This window comes from Galeopterus variegatus, unplaced genomic scaffold (genome assembly GCF_000696425.1).
Source record: "Galeopterus variegatus unplaced genomic scaffold, G_variegatus-3.0.2 Scaffold258, whole genome shotgun sequence".
In the NCBI taxonomy this organism is placed as follows: Eukaryota; Metazoa; Chordata; class Mammalia; order Dermoptera; family Cynocephalidae; genus Galeopterus; species Galeopterus variegatus.
Genome location: NW_007726369.1, coordinates 524147 through 543619, shown reverse-complemented (window position 1 = coordinate 543619; position 19473 = coordinate 524147). Strand labels below are relative to the sequence as shown.

The window sequence follows — 19473 nt, the reverse complement described above, 5'->3', positions numbered from 1 at the left end:
AATAAAGTTAAATCCTTACCTAACATCATTTACAAAAATTAATTCAAAATGGATCCATGACCGAAATTTAAGAGCTAAAACAATAAAACTCTTGTTTTATTGGCAAAAGCTGCACAACACTGAATCTGGCCATATTTTTTGATATGACACCAAAAGCACAAGAAAGAAAAAAAAACTGGACTTCATGAAAATTTTAAAATTTTGTGCATCAAAAGACAATATCAACAGAGTAAAAAGGCAACCCACAAAATGGAAGAAAATATTTGCAAATCATATATCTGACTAGAGATTAGTATTCAGAATATATAGAGAACTCCAAAAACTCAACAACAACAAGAAAAAATAAATTACCCAATTCAAAAATGGGCAAGGGACATGAATAGACATCTCTCCAAAGAATATATACAAACAGCCAAGATTCACATGAAAAGATGCTGAATATCACTAATCATTAGGAAAACACAAATCAAAACTACCATGAGATACCACCTCACATCCACTGGGATGACTACCATTAAAAAATAAAAAACAGGAAATAACAAGTCTTGGTGAAGATGTGGAGAAATTGGAACCTTTGTGCACTGTTGTTGGGAACATAAAATGGTATAACCACTGTGTAAAACATTATGACAGTTCCTCAAAAAATTAAAAATAGAATTACCATATGATCTATCCAGTAATTCCACTTCTGGGTATATACTCAATAGAATTAAAAGCAGGGTCTCGAAGAGATATTTCTGCATTGATGCTCATAGCAGCATTATCCACAATATTGTTAACACAAGTAGCCATCAGCAGATGAATGGATAAGCAAGATGTAGTATAGGCATACAATGGAATATTATTTGGTATTTTAAAGGAAGGGAATTCTGACACATGAATAAACCTTGACAACATTATATTAAGTGAAATAAGCCAGTCACAAAAAGATAACTACTGTATGATTCCACTTATATGAGGTACCTAGCATAGTCACATTTATAAAGACAGAAAGTAGAATGGTGGTTTTCAGGGGCTAGGGAAAGGGGAATAGAGAGTTGTTGTTTAATGGGTTACAGAGTCTCAGTTTTACAAGATGAAAACTGTTCTGGAGATGGATGGTAATGATGGTTGCACAATAATATGAATATACTTAATACCACTGAATTATACACTTAAAAATGGTTAAGATAGTAAATTTTATGTACCATATATTTTACCACAATAAAACTTAAAAAAAAAAAAAAACTGGAAAAACAAAACATACCTCTAAGTAACCCACAGATCAAAGAGGAAATCACAAGAAAAATTAGAGGGCATTTTGTTAAAAAAAAAAAATAGACTTTATTTTTTAGAAGAGTTTTATATTTACAAAAAAAGAAAAAAAAAAAAAAAAAGCACACAGTACAGAGCATTACCATATACCCCCCGCCAAAGTTTCCCCTATTATTAACATCTTACATTGGGATGGTATATTTCTTACAATTAATGAACAAATGGTGATATATTAGTGTTGACTAAAGTCCATAATTTATTCTGATTTTCTCAATTTTTTCTTAATATCTTTTTACTCTTCTAGAATCCTATCTAGGATTACACAGTTCATTTAGTTGTCATGTCTCCTCAGGCTCATTTTGGCTGTGATGTTTTTTTAGACTTTACTTGTTTCTGATGTCCTTGATAGTTTTGAAGAGTGCTGGCCAGATATATTTTTTTTTAAAGAAAATGTAATTTTATTAATTTTTTTTACATTCTAGCATGTTGTTGTAGAGCAGTTGGGAGGGAAGGGGAGAGGGGAAAGGGGAAGGAAATGTGATGGAAGAGGGTGGAAGGAGGAGGGACAGGATTGAGGCCTATGGCACCCCCCTCATTTCTACAGAGGAGACCGGGGGGCTTCCAGTGGTAGCTTGGTCATTGCTGGTCTGGGTGCAGATGTAAGGTGGGTGTGGCAAAATCCCTCAGCACTCCCCACTGCCCTGGCTCAGGAGAGCCCAGGGTGCTTCCTGTGGCAGCTCAGTGGTTGTTGCTGGGCTGGCTGTTAGTGATGGGAGTGTGTGGCCGAGGCCCAAGCTCCACCACCTCCCTGGCTTGGGAGAGCCTGGGGCGCATCCTGCGGCAGCTCAGTGGTCATCACTGGGGTGGTTGCATGTGTCAGGGGGTGTGGCCAAGTCACTCATTCCCCACCCTTGGGACTGGTTGCAGGTGTCGGGGGGCATTCCTGAGGTCCCTCCCCCTCCCCCCTTTCTGGCTGGGTAGCCCAGGGGGCTTCTGGTCCTTCTAGGTATCATAGGTGTTCTTTGGTAAAATGAGACCTTTACTGGTTAATATCAAACTTTGTCTCTGGTTTCTGGTACTTTGTTTCTTCTTTCAGTTCTGTGTTGGATTATTTGCTCTTCCTACCACTTAAAGTCTGTACTGGAACTAATTTGTTGTCCTTTTCTTCTAAAATGGGGGAATTTCCTGAGGGGACCAATACTTGAGCTATATGATAGCTAAATTGTTGCTTTGCTGCTGATTTCCTAGGGAAGGCTTTTTGTGCAGCTCAGGTTTTAATAGTTGACTTTATAGGTACTTCTGGGTCTAGTGAAATCTGGTTCACCTGGGTTGTGTAGAAACTCTGGTCTGGTCCTGCGTCTTTTCAGCAAACTGCACCCCCTGCAGTTCTATACTCCTGACCAGTCTCCACTGAGTGGTCCTGCACTGATGGGGGGCAGATCAGCTGTCCTCGCTGTGCCCCAATGTTCTCCCAGTGGACCCATCTCCCCCACTGCCCGTGCTCCAACCACTTCCCATGGGATGCGCCATGCACCAGTCCCTTGCGATGACTCACTGGCCTCTGAGTGGCTCCTTTTTCTCACTTGTTGTAGCTTCTTGCTCCTATGTGGGTCCACGGGAACCCTATTAGTGGTCTTGTTGGCCTGGGGGCCACCAAGGCCCTCTTCTCCCCTGCCGCCTCCATGCAACTTCATCTGAAGAGCACAGCTGCGGTTCTTGCCAGCTCCTGCTCTGTGCACTCAGCAGCTCCAGCCTGGAAGTGGCCAGGACTCGAAACAGTCAGAGCAATTTTTTCTTTCTCTCATTGTAGCTTCTCCCATCTTCACGCACTCAGTAGGTCTCTTCTCCTCTTCCCCTGAGCTCTAGTGGCTTCAGCTTGGCTGTCGTTGCTTTTTTATAGTAGTAAATTGGTTGATTTGTGGGAGAGTGACACTGGGGACCGTCTATTCTGCCATCTTGACGGGAAGAGTCAGGTATATTCTTGTATACCCCTCTACTGGAATTTGTCTGATTTTTCTCATGATTAGGCTGGGACTATGGAAGAAGATCACAGAGACTACAATCATAACATCACATCAAGGGTACATACTACCAACATAATTTATGACAGTTGATGTTGACCTCAATCACTTGCTGCACTAGTGTTTGTCAGTTTTCTCCACTGTACAGTTACTCTTTTTATTCCCTTTTCCATACTGTACTCTTTGGAAGAAAGTCACTACATGCAACCTGCACTTAGGGGGTGGAGAATTATGTTCCATCTCCTTTAGAGTGAAATATCAACATAATTTATTTAGAATTCTGTATGGGAGATTTGTCTCCTCTCCCCCATTTATTAACATATTAAATCATTTATATCAGTATGGGCTTAGAGATATTTATTTTATGCTTTGTGTTGTAATCCAATGCTGCATTATCCTGTTGATCAAAGTTTTCCAGCTTTTGCCACTAGGAATGAGAACACGTTTAGAATTGAATAAAAATAAAAACACATCGCAATCTGTGAGATACAACTAAAGCAGTACCTACAGGACAATTTGTTGTATTAAATGCTTATATTAAAAAAGAAGAAATATCTCATATCAATGATATAAGCTTTCACCTTAATAAATTAAGAACAATAGAACCCAAAGAAGGAGGAGGAAGGAAATAATAAAGATAAAAGCAAAACTCAATGAAATCAAAAACAATGAGAAAATAAATGAAACTAAAAGCTGGTTCTTGGAAAAGATCAATAAAATTGGTAAGTTTCTAGCCAAACTGATCAAGAAACAAAGAGAGAAGACAAATTTACCAAAGCAAGAATAAAAGAGAGGTGATAAATTAAGATGTTACAGACATTAAAAAGTTATTAAGGGAATATTACGAACAACGCTATTTACCATCAGACAATTTACACGAATGGGATAAATGCATTGAAAGACACAAACTGCCAAAGCTCATAAAAAAGAAAGATAGACTGAACAGTTCTATGTCAATTAAAGAAACTGAATATTGTTATGGGCTGAATTGTGTCCCCCATAGAAAATTTGTATGTGAAGTCCCAACCTTTAGTAATTCAGAATGTTATTGTATTTAAAGATAGGGTCTATAAAGAGCTAACTAAGTTAAAATAAGGTCATTAGGGTAGTCCGTAATCCAATATCATTAGTGTCCTTATAAGAAGAGATTAGGACACAGATACAAACAGACGAAAGAACATATGAAGGTACAGTGGGAAGATGACCATCTACAAGCCAAGAAGAGAGGCCTCAGAAGAAATCAATCCTGCTGACGTCTTAATGTCAGACTTCTAGTCTCCAGAACTATGAGAAAATAAATTTCAGTTGTTCAAGCCACCCAGTATGGGATACTTTATTAGAGAAGCCCTAGGAAACTAAAACAATTATTATATATTTAAAAATCTCACAAACAAATTCCAGGCCCAGATGGCTTCACTGGTAAATTCTACCAGACACTTAAGGAAGCAATAATACCAAATTTATACAAAGTCTTCCAAAATATAGAAGAGACAGGAACACTTCTCAACTAATTTTTATGAGGGCAGCATTACCCTGATACTAAAACCATGAAAAAGATATCTCAAAAAAAGAAAACTACAGATCAATATCCATCATAAACGTATATGCAAAGATCCTCAGGAAAATACTAGCAAATCAAATCAAGCAACATATAAAAACAAAAATACACCATATGAAGTTGGGCCTATGCCAGGAATGCAAAGCAAGTTCAACATTGGAAAAATCAACCAAAGTAACTCACCATATCAACAGACAAAATAAAAACTTTATGATCATCTCAGTAGATACAGAAAAAGCATTTAACAAAATTCAAAATCCATTCATTATAAGGAAACTTCAACCTGATAAATGGCATTAACAAAAACCCTACAGTTAACATTATACTTTATGATGAAAAACAGAATACTCTCCCTCTAAAATGGAGAATCCAGCAAGGATGTCCACTCTCTTCCAAACTCTTATTCAACATCATACCAAAAGTCTTAGCTAGTGCAATAAGTCAAGAAAAAGAAATGAAAAGCATATCCATTAAAAAGGCAGAAAAATAAAACTGTGTCTATTCACCAACAACATGACTATCTACATAAGAAAATTCTAAAAGAAATATATGAAAAAGCTCCTAGAATTAGTGAATGAGTTTAGGAAGGTTGAAGGATACAAGGGCAATATACAAAAATCAATCATATTTTTATATACTAGCAATGAACAATAGAAAATAAAATCTTTTCTTAAAAGCCCCATGTATAATAGCACCAAAACATTTGTTGGATATAATTCTAACAAAATATGCACACAATCTGCATGTAAAGACTAGAAAACAACGAAACCCTGATGAAAGAAATCAAAGCAGACCTAAACATAGTGAAGAATGCTTCCATCAGGGGAAACAATGACTTCAATGAACTGGAGGGCTGGACAGTTAGCTGAGTTTGTTAGAGCATGATGTTACAACACCAAGGTCAAAGGTTCAGATCCCTGTACTGCCCAGCCACCAAAAAAAAGAAAAAGATACACTGAACTGGAAGTTAAGACTGCCACCAGATCATTTTGGGCTCCTTGTAAGCTACTGAATTGACAGGCAAAGGGGGATTACTAAACTACCTGGTGTGCTGGATTCTAATTATCAAGGGGAAAATGGATTGCTGCTATACAGTTGGGGTAAGAAGGAGTATGTGTGATCCTCAGAGTAATCCTCGAGGGTGCCGCTAAGGTGATTAAAGCCAGTGGAAAACTACGAACCACCCAATATAGGCAGAATTGCTCATTGGCTCAGATCCTGAGGAATGAAAGTTTGGATCACTCTACCAGACAAGGAATCACAAACAAATGAGGTATTTGCTGAGGTGAAAGAGAATATGGAATGGTTAGGAGAAGAAGGTGGTTACAGACCAGATGCATAAAAAGGGATGTAACAGTTATGAGTTTTCTTCCCTTTCTGATACAGATATTTTATATATATATATATATATATATATATAAATTAATGAACTCTTTTTTTTCATTTACAGTATATTAAAGGGAATATACAGTTGCAGAAGAAAGAATACCACGAAAGGACTAAAAAGAGACTTTATATCCTCTTTTGCACCAGGGGAGAGAATATCTTTTCAACTGTACAAAGGGTAACTGCATCATTGTAGGTGGAAACAATGGTGTCTTCATTTGAAGGTGAAGTATGGTTTAAAGAGATATATATATGGGTGCCAGATTGACAAGGGGTGGACCATGATAGCTCTGTAATAAGTCAACATGGCTAGGCTAGACTACTTTCCCAAAACTCTGTTTCCTGACTGTTTCCAATGAAGACGGGCCACAAGAGAGTCTCTAGGGTGAGATGTAGAAGATGAACATGAAAGCTGCAGCCACTGGTGCTGATCTCCCTCCCCTCAGGCTTCACATGGGAGGAAGAGCATAAAATCATACAAATGCCAATCATTCCCAATGAATACAAATGGCATGCCATTCTGTCTGAATTTCAAAGGGGTTTGCACAGTAATGAATAAAACAATTTAAAATCCAAAATGTAGTAATAACTTGCCCAATAGCCTACAAAAACTTATTTTTAAAAAATTAAGGAGAGGATTTACTTTCTAGATGTTACTTAGAGCTACTACAATTAAAACAGAATAATATGTCCACAATAACAGAGAAGTCAATTAGTGAAAAAGTTTAGAGATTAAGAAACAATCCAAACATTTTTGGTAACTTAGTATGTGATAAAAGTGTATTTAAATTCAGTTGGGAAATGTGGGATTTATTTAGTGTATAATTGTGTAGTCATATGGAAGAAAATATAGTTAGTTTTCTGTATTCCTACCATATCTAATAAACTGCAGACAGATTAGTGGTCTAAGCAAAATGAATAAATGAATGAATGAATAAAAATTCTGTAGAATATTTGTATCTTCTTCCAGTAAAGAAAACCTTCTTAAACACTCTAGAAATTGAGAATATTTACAAAAGTAAATACTCTTCTTAAGGTATGGGGGTGGGGGAAGTGCAATCTGTAATACATTTTTTCAGACAGACAAGGTGTTAAGATTCCCAACATGTAAAGAGTTCTTACAAAGTAATAAGAAAAAGAAATGCACACGCACACACAAATGGACAAAGGAAATAGACATGCAAACCCAAAAACAACTTAATAAATATAGAATAAAATACTTGATCTCACTAGCAATAAGGATAATGCAAATTAAAATAATAAGGAGGTGTTGTTTTTTTCATCCACCAGACTGGCAAAAATTAGAACAAGTATTATCTAGTGATAACAAAAATGTGGAAAAACTAGACCCTTCCAAACAGCTCAAGATAACAATAAATTGCTCTAACCTTTTGGAAAAGAATCTGATATTGTCCATTTTCTGTTAAAATATAAAATGAGCATACAGTTTGACATTAGGGAATCTAACCAAAATAAAAGTACCAGTATGTAGGAAATATGTATAAGAATATACATGGCATAAAAAGTCAATTGGAGAATAGGTGAATATATTATGGTATTTCTATACAATGGAATATTAGGAAGCTATTAACATTATGTTAGAATATGTATTAAACTATGTACATGATATAGTTTATGTTAAAAAAATAAGGTCATAGAGTAATTTATAATACATGTCAATATTTATTTAAACCTTAAATAGAAAATCTATGTTTTTTATATCTTTGTGTATTCATAGATAAACCATTAAGACTGGTTACTTCAGAGTCAGGATTTCAGATAATGAAAATAAATTATTAACTTTTTCTTCATACCTTTCTATATTGATTTTCATTAATATAAGCATATGTTAAATTTGTAATTTAAATTTTTTAAATGTGCATTTTAAAAATATTTTATTAGGGAGAGGCTTGCCCACCACCCAAGCAGGACCCCAGTTGAGTGCCATTCCATGTATCACTATGCTGGGCCCAGACAAAAGCCCCAAGAGGCCTGCCCACCGCCCAAGCTGGAGCCCAGGTGAGTGCCATACTGCACACTGCCATGCCAGGTGCAGACAAAAGCCCCAGAGAGGCCTACTGACCACCTGAGCAGGAGCCTGAGTGAGCGCCATCCCACACCACGCCCAGACCCAAGACCCAGAGAGGTCTGCCCACAGCCTGAAGAGGAGTGCATGTTGAGTGTCATCCTGTGTGCTACCAGGGGCCCAGACCCAAACCCCAGAAAGGCTAACCCATGGCCTGAGTGGGAGCCAAGGTGGCCTACCACAGCCACTTCCACACCTACTGCCACCATAAGGACAGCTCACCGGCACTGTAGCAGCTAGGACCACCCTATAGGCTGCCCACTGCCCACTCGACTGCATTGATAAAAGAAGAGCCCACCAGCAGAGCCTACAAATAGAGGAGGAAGCCTTTCTCCTCACAGCCCACTCCAGAGTAATAGAAGAAACAAATGACCTACTAGATGACCAAACATCAACAAAAAACACTAAAACTACAAATAAACAAGAAGATATGACACCACCAAAGGAATACAGTAATTCTCAAGTACCAGAACCCATAGAGCTGGAAACCCTTGAAATGTCTGGAAAGGAATTCCAAGCAATGATCTTAAGAAAACTAAAAGAGAAAAGAGAAGACTTAATTAGAGAACACAATGAAATAAGAAAAAAATATCCAGGATATGAAGAAGGAAATTTACAAAGCAATTAATACCTTAAAAATGAATGTTGCAGAATTCATGGAACTGAATGATTCACTCAACAAAATAAAAAACAGAACAGAAAGCTTGAGCAGCAGCAGGCTAGAGAAAGCAGAAGAAACAACTTCAGATCTAGGAGATGGTCTTTTTAAAATAACACAGGCAGGAAAAAAAAAAGGAAAGAAGAAAATCTACGAGAGCTAGCAGACAACCTCAAGTGCACAAACATCTAAATCATGGGTATTCCAGAAGTGGAGAAGAAAGGAAAAGGCATGGAAAACCTATTCAAGGAAATAATAACAGAAAACTTCCCAGGTATAGGGAGAGACACAGACCTTCAGATCCAGGAAGCCCAAAGATCCCCAAACAGATAATCCAAAAATGTCCTCTCCAAGACACATTATACTCAAACTGGCAAAGCTCAAAGACAAAGAGGGAATTCTAAATGCAGCAAGAGAAAAGCACCAAGACACCTATAAGGGAGCCCTCATTAGACTAAAAGCAGACTTCTCAACTAAAACCTTATAGGCCAGAAGAAAATTGGATGATATATTCAAAATACCAAAAGAAAAAATATGCCAGCCAACAATTCTCTACCCAGTAAGGTTATTCTTCAGGAACGAGGGGGAAAAGTGTATTTCCCAGACAAACAAAAATTGTGTGGGTTCACCACCACACGACCAGCCCTGCAACCCAGAATCTGAAAAATTATAATCACTATCACAGATACACAAGAAACAGGAAAACCCTCTGATAAAACAAAAATGCAAATAAGAAAGAGAAAGAAGCTAAGTCATGCCACCTCAGAAATCCAACTAACATTGAAGATGAAAAATAAAAGGGGAAGAAAGGAACAAAAGATTTAACACATCTAAACAAAAAGCAATAAAATGACAGGAGTAAAGCAATACCTGTCAATAACGACCCTAAATATAAATGGATTGAACTCCCCATTCAAAAGACACAAACTGACTGGATTAAAAAGCAAGGCCCAACCATATGCTGACTTCAAGAGACTCACCTCACCTGTAAAGACAAATACAGACTAAAAGTGAAGAGGTGGCAAAAGATATACCATGCGATGGAAACCAAAACCAAGCAGGGGTAGTTATCCAATAGTAGCTATTGGATAAAACAGACTTTCAACTAAGCCATAAAAAGAGACAAAGGCCACTATAATGATAAAAGGATCTATTCAATTAGAAGACATAACAATCATAAATATGTCCAATACGGGAGTACCCTGATATATAAACAAACACTCTAAGACCTAAAAAAAGAGACAGACACTAACATGATAATACTGGGTGACCTGATCACCCCTTTCTCAGCATTGGATAGATCTTTGAGGCAACAAATCAACAAAGAACTGCAGGATTTAAACTGCACCTTAGACCAATTGGACCTGGCAGATATCTACAGAACATTTCATCCAACAACCACAGAATATACATTCTTCTCATCAGCTCATGGAAAATTCTCCAGGATAGGCTACATATTAGGTCAAAATTAAGTCTCAACAGATTTCAAAAAACTGAAATCATTCCAAGTATCTTTTCAGATCACAATGAATTAAAACTGAAACTCAATAACAAAGGAAACTCTACGAACTACATAAGGGCGTGGAAACTAAACAACAGGTTCCTGAATGACCTATGAGTCCAAGAAGAAATTAAACAGGAAATTTAAAAATTTCTTGAAACTAGCAAAAATAAAGATACATTATACCAAAACCTGTGGGATACTGCAAAAGCAGTACCAAGAGAGGGAAATTCATTGCAATAAACACTTACATCAAAAGAATAGAAAGGCTTCAAATAAATGACCTAACACTACACCTCAAAGAACTAGAAAAACAAAAACAATCCCATCCTAAAAGTAGTATATGGCAAGAAATAATTAAGATCAGAGCAGAGCAAAATGAAATAAAGACCCAAAAAACAACACAAAAGATCAATGGAACAAAAAGTTGGTTTCGTGAGATGATAAATAGACAAACCATTAGCTAGATTAACAGAAAAAAAAAAAAGAAGATCTAACAAAAATCAGATATGAAAAGGAAGACTTTACAACTAATACCACAGAAATATGAAGAATCATTAGACAGTATCAGAAACAATGAAACACCAATAAATTTGAAAACCTGGAGGAAAAGGATAAATTTCTGGACACATACAAACTGCCAAGACTGAAAAAAGAGGAAATAGAAAACCTGAACAGACCAATAACAAGCAACAAGATTGAAGCAGAAACTGGCAATCTTCCAACAAAGAAAGCCCAGGACCAGACGGCTTTACAGCCAAATTCTATTAAGTCTTTAAAGAGGAATTAAAACAATTCTCTTCAAATTATTCCAAAAAAAATGAAACAGAAGCCATTCTCCCGAACACATTCTATGAGGCCAGCAACACCCTGACACCAAAACCAAAGATACAACAAAAAAAGAAAATTACAGGCCAATGTCCTTGATGAACATAGATGCAAAAACCCTCACCAAAATATTAGCAATCAGACTACAGCAACACATCAAATAGTTATACACCATGGTCAAGTGGGATTCATCTCACGGATGCAAGGATAGTTCAACATATCACAAGTCAATAAATGTGATATACCACATAAACAAAATCAAGGACAAAAACTATATGACTATCTCAATAGATGCAGTAAAAGCATCTGACAAAATTTAAGATCCCTTGATGATAAAGACTCTCAGGAAATTAGGTATAGAAGGAAATTATCTCAACACAATAACAGCCATACACGACAAACCAATTGTCAGTATCAACTTGAATGGGTAAAAGCTAAAAGCTTTTCCCTTAAGAATGGGAACAAGACAAGGATGCCCACTCTCACCAATCCTACTCAACACAGTACTGGAAGTGCTAGCCAGAGCAATCAGGGAAGAGAAAGAAAAAAGGGCATCCAAATTGGAAATGAAGTCAAACTGTCCCTATTTGCAGACAACATAATATTATATACAGAAAAACCTAAAGACTCTACCAAAAAAACTCTTAGAGCTGATTAACAATTTCAGTAATGTTGCGGGATACAAAATCAGCACCCAAATATCACTAGTGTTTTTGTACTTCAATAATGAATTAGTAGAAAAAGAAATCAAGAAAGCAAGCCCATTTACAATAGTCACCAAAAAAATAAAATACTTAGGAACTAATTTAACCAAGGAGGTGAAAGATCTCTAAAATGAGAACTACAAAATACTACTGAAAAAAATTACAGAGGACACAAAAATGTGGAAAGACATACTATGCTCTTGGATTGGAAGAATTAACATTGTGAAAATATCCATACTACCTAAAGCCATCTAGAGATTCAATACAGTCCCCATCAGAATACCAATGACATTCTTCACAAAAATAGAAAAAGTAATCCTAACATTCATATGTAACAACAAAAGATCCTGAATAGCTAAAGCAATACTGATAAAAAAATTTAAAGCCAGAGACACAACACTACCCAACTTAAAATTATATTACAAAGCTATTGTAACCCAAACAGCATGGTACTGGCATAAAAACAGACACTTGGATCAATGGAACAGAACAGAAAACCCAGGAATCAACCCACATACTCAAGGCCAACTGATCTTTGACAAAGGCAACAAGAACATACATTGAGGAAAAGACAAGCTCATCAATAAATGGTGCTGGGAAAATTGGACATCCATATGCATATGAAATTGGACCTGTATCTCTCACCATATACCAAAATCAACACAAAATAGATTAAAGGCTTAAATATAAGACCGAAAACCATAAAATTACTAAAAGAAAACATAGGGGAAACACCCTGGAAGTAGGACTTGGAAAAGACTTTATGATGAAGACTCCAAAAGCACAGGCAACAAAAGAAAAAATAAACAAATGGGATTATATTAAACTAAAAAGCTTCTGCACAGCAGAGGAAACAATCAACAGAGCAGAAAGACAACCTATGGAGTGGGAGAAAATATCTGCAAACTGTAAATCTGACAAGACATTAATATCCAGAATATGTAAGGAATTCAAATGGCTATCCAATTAAAAAATGGGCAAAGGAATTGAATAGACATTTTTCAAAGGAAGACATACAAATGGCCAACGGGTACATGAAAAAATGCTCAGCATCACTAATCATCAGGGAAATGCAAATCAAAACCACACTGAGATATCATCTCACCTCAGTCAGACTGGCTATTATTAAAAAGACCAAGAATAACAAATGCTGGCAAGGATGCAGGAAAAGGGGAACTCTTTTACACTGTTGGTGGTACTGCAAATTAGCATGGCCATTATGGAAAACAGTACAGAGGTTTCTCAAACAACTACAGATAGAAATATCATTTGATCCAGTAATCCCACAACTGTGTATATATCCAAAGGAACAGAAATCATCATGTTGAAGGGATTCCTGCACCCACATATTCATCGCAGCTCTGTTTACAATAGCCTAAGAATGGAAACAACCTAAATGCCCATCAACAAACAACTGGATAAGGAAAATGTGGTCTATATACACAATGGAATACTACTCAGTTATAAAAAAGAATCAAATTCTGCCATTTGCAGCAACATGGATGAGCCTGGATAAAATTGTTAAGTAAAATAAGGCAGACACAGAATGAGAAATGCTGCATGTTCTCACTCATAACTGGGTGCTAAGAAAGGAGAAGGAAAGGAAAGGAGAAGGAAAGGAGAAGGAAAGGAGAAGGAAAGGAGAAGGAAAGGAAAGGAAAGGATAGGAAAGGATAGGAAAGGAGAAGGAAAGGAGAAGGAAAGGAGAAGGAAAGGGAAAGGAAAGGAAAGGAAAGGAAAGGAAAGGAAAGGAAAGGAAAGGAAAGGAAAGGAAAGGAAAGGAAAGGAAAGGAAAGGAAAGGAAAGGAAAGGAAAGGAAAGGAAAGGAAAGGAAAGGAAAGGAAAGGGAAGGAAAGGAAAGGGAAGGGAAGGAAAGGGAAGGGAAGGAAAGGAAAGGAAAGGAAAGGAAGGAGGGAAGAAAGAAAAGACCACATTAGTGTGTTGAACTTTCAGAAGGAGAGTACAAACCTAAGGATACTAGAGACAGGGGTGAGGGAGGGAGGGGTGCTGGAGAGTGATAGGTTGGGTGGAGGGCCTGGGGAAGGATTACGATTTGTAATGATGGATATGCTAATAATAAAAAATAAATAAATAAAAAATAAAATATTTTATTAAATATTGAATAGAAACAAAATAATAGCTAAATAAAATATCTCTAAGGGATAGGAGAACAACACTACCCAATTTAAAGCAGAACACTACCCTTGCCTCTCATGCCCCATGTACCCTTCCCTTGCCTTTCTCCCTCAGGAATAACCACTATTCTGATTGTGCTATCATTCCTTTCATTTTGCTTGTCTTGTTTAGTATAAATGCATACATGGTAAATAATATTTTCTTTTCAATCTCGACTTTTTTGCTGAGGCTATATCTGAATTTATTCATCTTCACATTATACAAAAATCCCTCAACTATTTCATCCATTCCAGTGTTGAAGAATAGCTGAGTTGTTTACAGTTTAATTCTGTTACAGATAAGCACAATATAAACATTCTTGTATGTGCCTTCTGGTCCAAAAGGGAATTTCTCTAAACTTAATAACTAGGAAGGGAACTGCTAGGGTACAGGGTTTTTGCACACTATGAAGATAACAAATTATTTTCTAATATGGTTTCCATCATGCTACATACTCACGAATATTAGCTATTATCACATTTTTAAATTGCAAATAATCTAGTCAATGTAAAATTGTTATTTCACTGTGATTTAATTTTCACTTCCCTGATTCAAAACCAGGTTGAACCGTTTTTCCATATTTCCTCTTCTGTGAAGTGCCTGTTAATGCTTTTTGCCCATTTTTCTTCCTGGTTGTCTTTTACTTATGAATATGCAGTTCTTTATATTGCCTGGGCATTAATCCTTTGTCAATATAGACTTCAATGCAAACCCCAGGAGGAGCCGAACTTCAGTCCCAAAAAGGAAGGTACTGAGAAAGAAAAAAACAGCTTCTGTCTGCTTTCCCTTGGTAACTGGCCTTACTCTAACAACTAGGCCATGGTATTCCCTGTTGAAAACAAATTTTATACAACACCAACATTACTTGTCACTTGGAGACCATAATAAAAAAAAAAAAACATCTAGTACACTGGCAGAACAAAAAGAATAGCCCCAGATATACTGACTGAGTTTCTATTTCTTCTGTGGCTCAAAATGTTACCCCTTTTCTTTTAAAATACCTACACACCACCTGCTTGGCCAGACACTGATCTTAAATCATGGGCTTCCTGCCATTGCTACAGTGGTAAGTGGTAGTAGTTTGAATATAGCTCTCCTTCTGTTTTTCAGTTCAGTCGAACAGTATTCCCAAAGACTCAGCTCCATGGCTGCTTACCATAGCTCTGTATATTATAATAATATCTTAAAAAGAACTACCCTAAATGTTCAACAACAAAAGATTGGTTATATAGATTATGGTGCAGCCATACAATGGAGTATTATTTTGCTTTTAAAAATTGTAGTGTAAATATATACTTATTGAAAAGGCATGTTTACAAAGAAACGTATTCTTATTTTTATTTTAAATATATGTTTATATTCAAAATTCCGTTTCTGCCTAAAATGTAGAAAGCTAGTATGAGCATCATTTATACCCTAACAATATATATAAGTTGGGGAGGAAAAAACCCACTAAACCGAAATGTTATTGAACCCATGGGAGAACTGAGGCTGCCGAGCAACCAAGCAGTCTAAAACCTAAGGAAAGACAGACTCCTCTAAGGAGCGACAAGACATGAACACTGGTTCACTGTGGTAGCTCCCAGGAGAAAGAGGTGCCAGGTAACCTATCCAAGTGGGAAAGAAATATTTAGTCACAAAACTTAACACCCTGCTGAAGGCTGAACATGGGCCAGTGTGACGGTACCGAACCCCAGAAAGCCATAGGCACAAAGAGAGTGATGGAGTTTGGATGTGATGTCCCCTCCAAAACTCATGTGGAAATTTGACTCCCAATGTGGCAGCACTAGAAGCTGTTTGAGTCATGGGGGCGGATCCCTCATGAATGGATTAATCCTCTCCCTAGGGGAGGGGGATTAATGAGTGAGTTCTTGCTATACTAGTTCCTGCAAGAGCTGGTTGTTTAAAAAGACCCTGGCACCTCCTCTCTCTCTCTCTCTCTCTCTCTCTCTCTCTCTCTCTCTCTCTCTCTCTCTCGTTTCCTCTCGCCATGTGATCTGCTTGTACCCACCGGCTGCCTGCCACTTTCCGCCATGAGTAGAAGCAGCCTGAGGCCCATGCCAGATGCAGCTGTCCCAATCGTAAGCCAAATAAACCTCTTTTCCTTATAAATTACCCAGTCTCAGGTATTTCTATCATAGTAGCACAAAACAAACTAATGTAGACAGTTTGCACATACTCAAGACTCAGCTTCACAGACCTCCAGTATGTTCTCATAAGAACTGGGAACAGAGCAGGAGATGGGAAGAATCACCTCTTCAGTGGGATAGGCTTGGAGGAAGAGAACTACTGCGATTGCGGAAAATGCATGAAACCCCACTTGGACCTATCTCCCCCACAGAACAAAAGCCTTAAACTGCAGGAGGAACAGCAGCAAACGCTGTTGTGTACAGTTGAAGACCCACTGCAGTTGGTAAAAGAGAAAAAACAAACAAACCCTCTACCTCTGTTGGAGGGGGAGGAAACAGTCCTGAGCCCCGAATTCTACGTCAATACTATTACAAACCTCCTACTACTAAGCAAGGGGCAGGAAACACTCATGGTATGCTTGCCAAAGAGATAAGGCAGAGTTTGTATTCCATGAGGAGAAGGGGCAGTATCAGTGATAAGGCTGCACCACTGAGAAACAAGATGGAGCACCTGCCTAAGGCTGAGACTGAACTAGGATAACAAAGAACGACCTGGCCCTCCCTCCAGCCTAGCAAGCACCAATTTACTGCTGGAGGAGGGGCAAGAGAGGGAGAGAGAGTCCTTCTGCAGCACAGGCACACAGGTAAGACCTAAAGCTGGGGATGGAACAGGACAGTTAAGAAAACCTCTCCAGCAACCTAGCTGCCAGCCTAAACACAAGTTGAATCTTCAGAAATTCTAAGTCAATGGGTCACTGTAGGTAATGACAGCAAAACAAAACCAAAATCCAGCTCCTCATGTCCTAAATACACTAAATCAAGAACCTATACTAATGGCCTAGTAGAGGAATAGGTGTGACTATTTCTAGGCATAAATTCTATTTATCTCAATCTCTAGTTTTCACACCCAGCACCAACTCTTGGTTGAAAATTATGAGACACAAAGATGCAGCAGCAACTAAAACCACTGTCAAAAACAAAGCAATCAACAACAACAAAAATCACCTGTTAGAATTATCAGAACGGGAATTTTATTTTTTTTATTTTATTTTATTTTTTTTTCCTTTTTGTCTTTTTTCGTGTCCGGCAACGGATCGCAACCCTCAGTGTCACGCCCGTACCAGACCGGACCGGCAACGGGATCGCAACCCTCGGTGTTGCGTCCGCACCTCGCTCAGCCAGTGAGCGGGAACCGGTCTGTATGTGGGATCCGAACCCTTGGTGGGAGCGCCACCGCACTCCCAAGCGGCACACTGTAGCAGTGCGCCACCGGGCCGGCCCTCAGAACGGGAATTTTAAATAACTATAATATGTTTAGGCTCCTGAGAAAAGGTGAACAAAATGCATTAACACATGGGGAATTTGAATAGAGAGATCTATAAGATAGTATCAAAAGGAAATGTTATAAATAAAAAACACTGTAACAGGGATAAAGAATGCTTTCAATGGGTTCATTACCTTAACTGAAATGCAAAGAGGAAAAACAGTAAAAAGCAACCAATGATATTGGTACAGCTTCTTTGGAACAAGTTTGTCTACTATACAATTATGACCCAGAAATCCCAGTCCTAGATATTTACCTTAAAGAAATAGAAACATGTTTACATAGAACTGGTATGTGAGTGTTTGTAGAACTTTTATCCATAATTGCCAAAATCTGGAAACAACCCAATGTCCTTCAACTAGTAAATGGATAATAAACTGGTGAAGACATACAATGAAATACTACTCAACAACAAAAAAGGAATTAAATACTGATAAATGCAATGACAGATGAATATCAAAAGCATTATGCTAAGTGAAAAGTCAAAAGACTACATACTTATGATTCCATTTATATGATACTTTGAAAAAGACAAAAGTAAAAAGAATGAAAACAGATTACTAGTTGTCAAATGCTGGAGGTAGGGTTAGGGGCTGACTACAGAAGAACATAAGAGAAAATTGGGGATGATGGATGTACTTTATCTTGACTATGATGGTAGACCTCGATTAAACCTCACAGAATTGAATGTTAAGAGGGTAAATGTTACTGTATATAAATTATACCTCAATTTTAAAAAGTATTTTCTTGTAAACTATTTTTGTATGAGAGCCATAATTTAATAATTACATAGTATGGTATTGTCTTAATTAGATTTGATTTTTTTTTTTTTTTTTGTCTTTTGTCTTTTTCCGTGTCCGGCAACGGATCGCAACCCTCAGTGTTGCCCCTGTACCAGACTGGGGACCGGCAACGGGACTGCAACCCTCGGTGTTGCTCCCGCGCCTCGCTCAGCCAGTGAGCGGGAACCGGTCTGCATGTGGGATCCGAACCCTCGGGCGGGAGCGCCGCCGCGCTTCCCAAGCGGCACACTTATCCAGTGCACCACCGGGCCGGCCCTAGATTTGATATTTTTTAAATTAAAAAAGTCATTAGAGAAGATGATTCCAACACTTGATGGGATGTTGAAATGAGTGACCTCTAAGATTCTCTCCAACTCCAAGGTTTGTGAGGTATGTATGTGATTCCCCAAATTCACACACAGAAATTATATATACGTGTGTGTATGTATGTATATATGTATAAATTCCCTTCCGTGTTCTCAACCCCATGCCTTCTGCCTCCTCTGAGGCATTTTTATATAACCTATCTTTTAATACATATTTTTGTCTCTATATATGCAAATACATATTTATAGCTATAATTATGACACTATATATAAGCATAAATACATATACACAAAAAAATTAGAATAGTCTTCAATGTTATGATTTATTTTATTATACACACTTGTTTTTTCCCATTATAAACACGATTATTTGTAATCCAAAAAATGTTATTATTTTACTTACAAAGCAAGTATTGTGCAACAAACTAAAACAAAGGAAATGAAAAAGCATGTCATATTTTTCAAGTCTATATAAATCTATAATCCTTAGTTTAGGAAAATACAAATGAATCATTTTATTAAATTGTCAAGTTTGATATATTAAAATACTTAAAGAAAGGGCAGAAATTTGCCCTTCGAATGCAGACTGTGGAGTATTTTTCATTATTTTTAAAAGAAAATCCTAAAAACCATATTTTTCCACTTTTAATAGTTTTTCCTAGCTATTTCCTTCATTTGTATTAGAAATATCTTTGTGCATATCTCTGAAATAGAGCCCCTTCCTATTTTGCTACTACAAAT

At 37.4% G+C, this 19473-nt stretch overlaps 1 protein-coding gene across 1 annotated transcript in view; it reads right to left on the bottom strand.

Annotated features, from left to right (window-relative positions):
- PTPN20B (protein tyrosine phosphatase, non-receptor type 20B) overlaps window positions 1–19473 on the bottom strand; it is a 130625-nt gene that overhangs the window by 67800 nt on the left and 43352 nt on the right. The window lies entirely within an intron of this gene.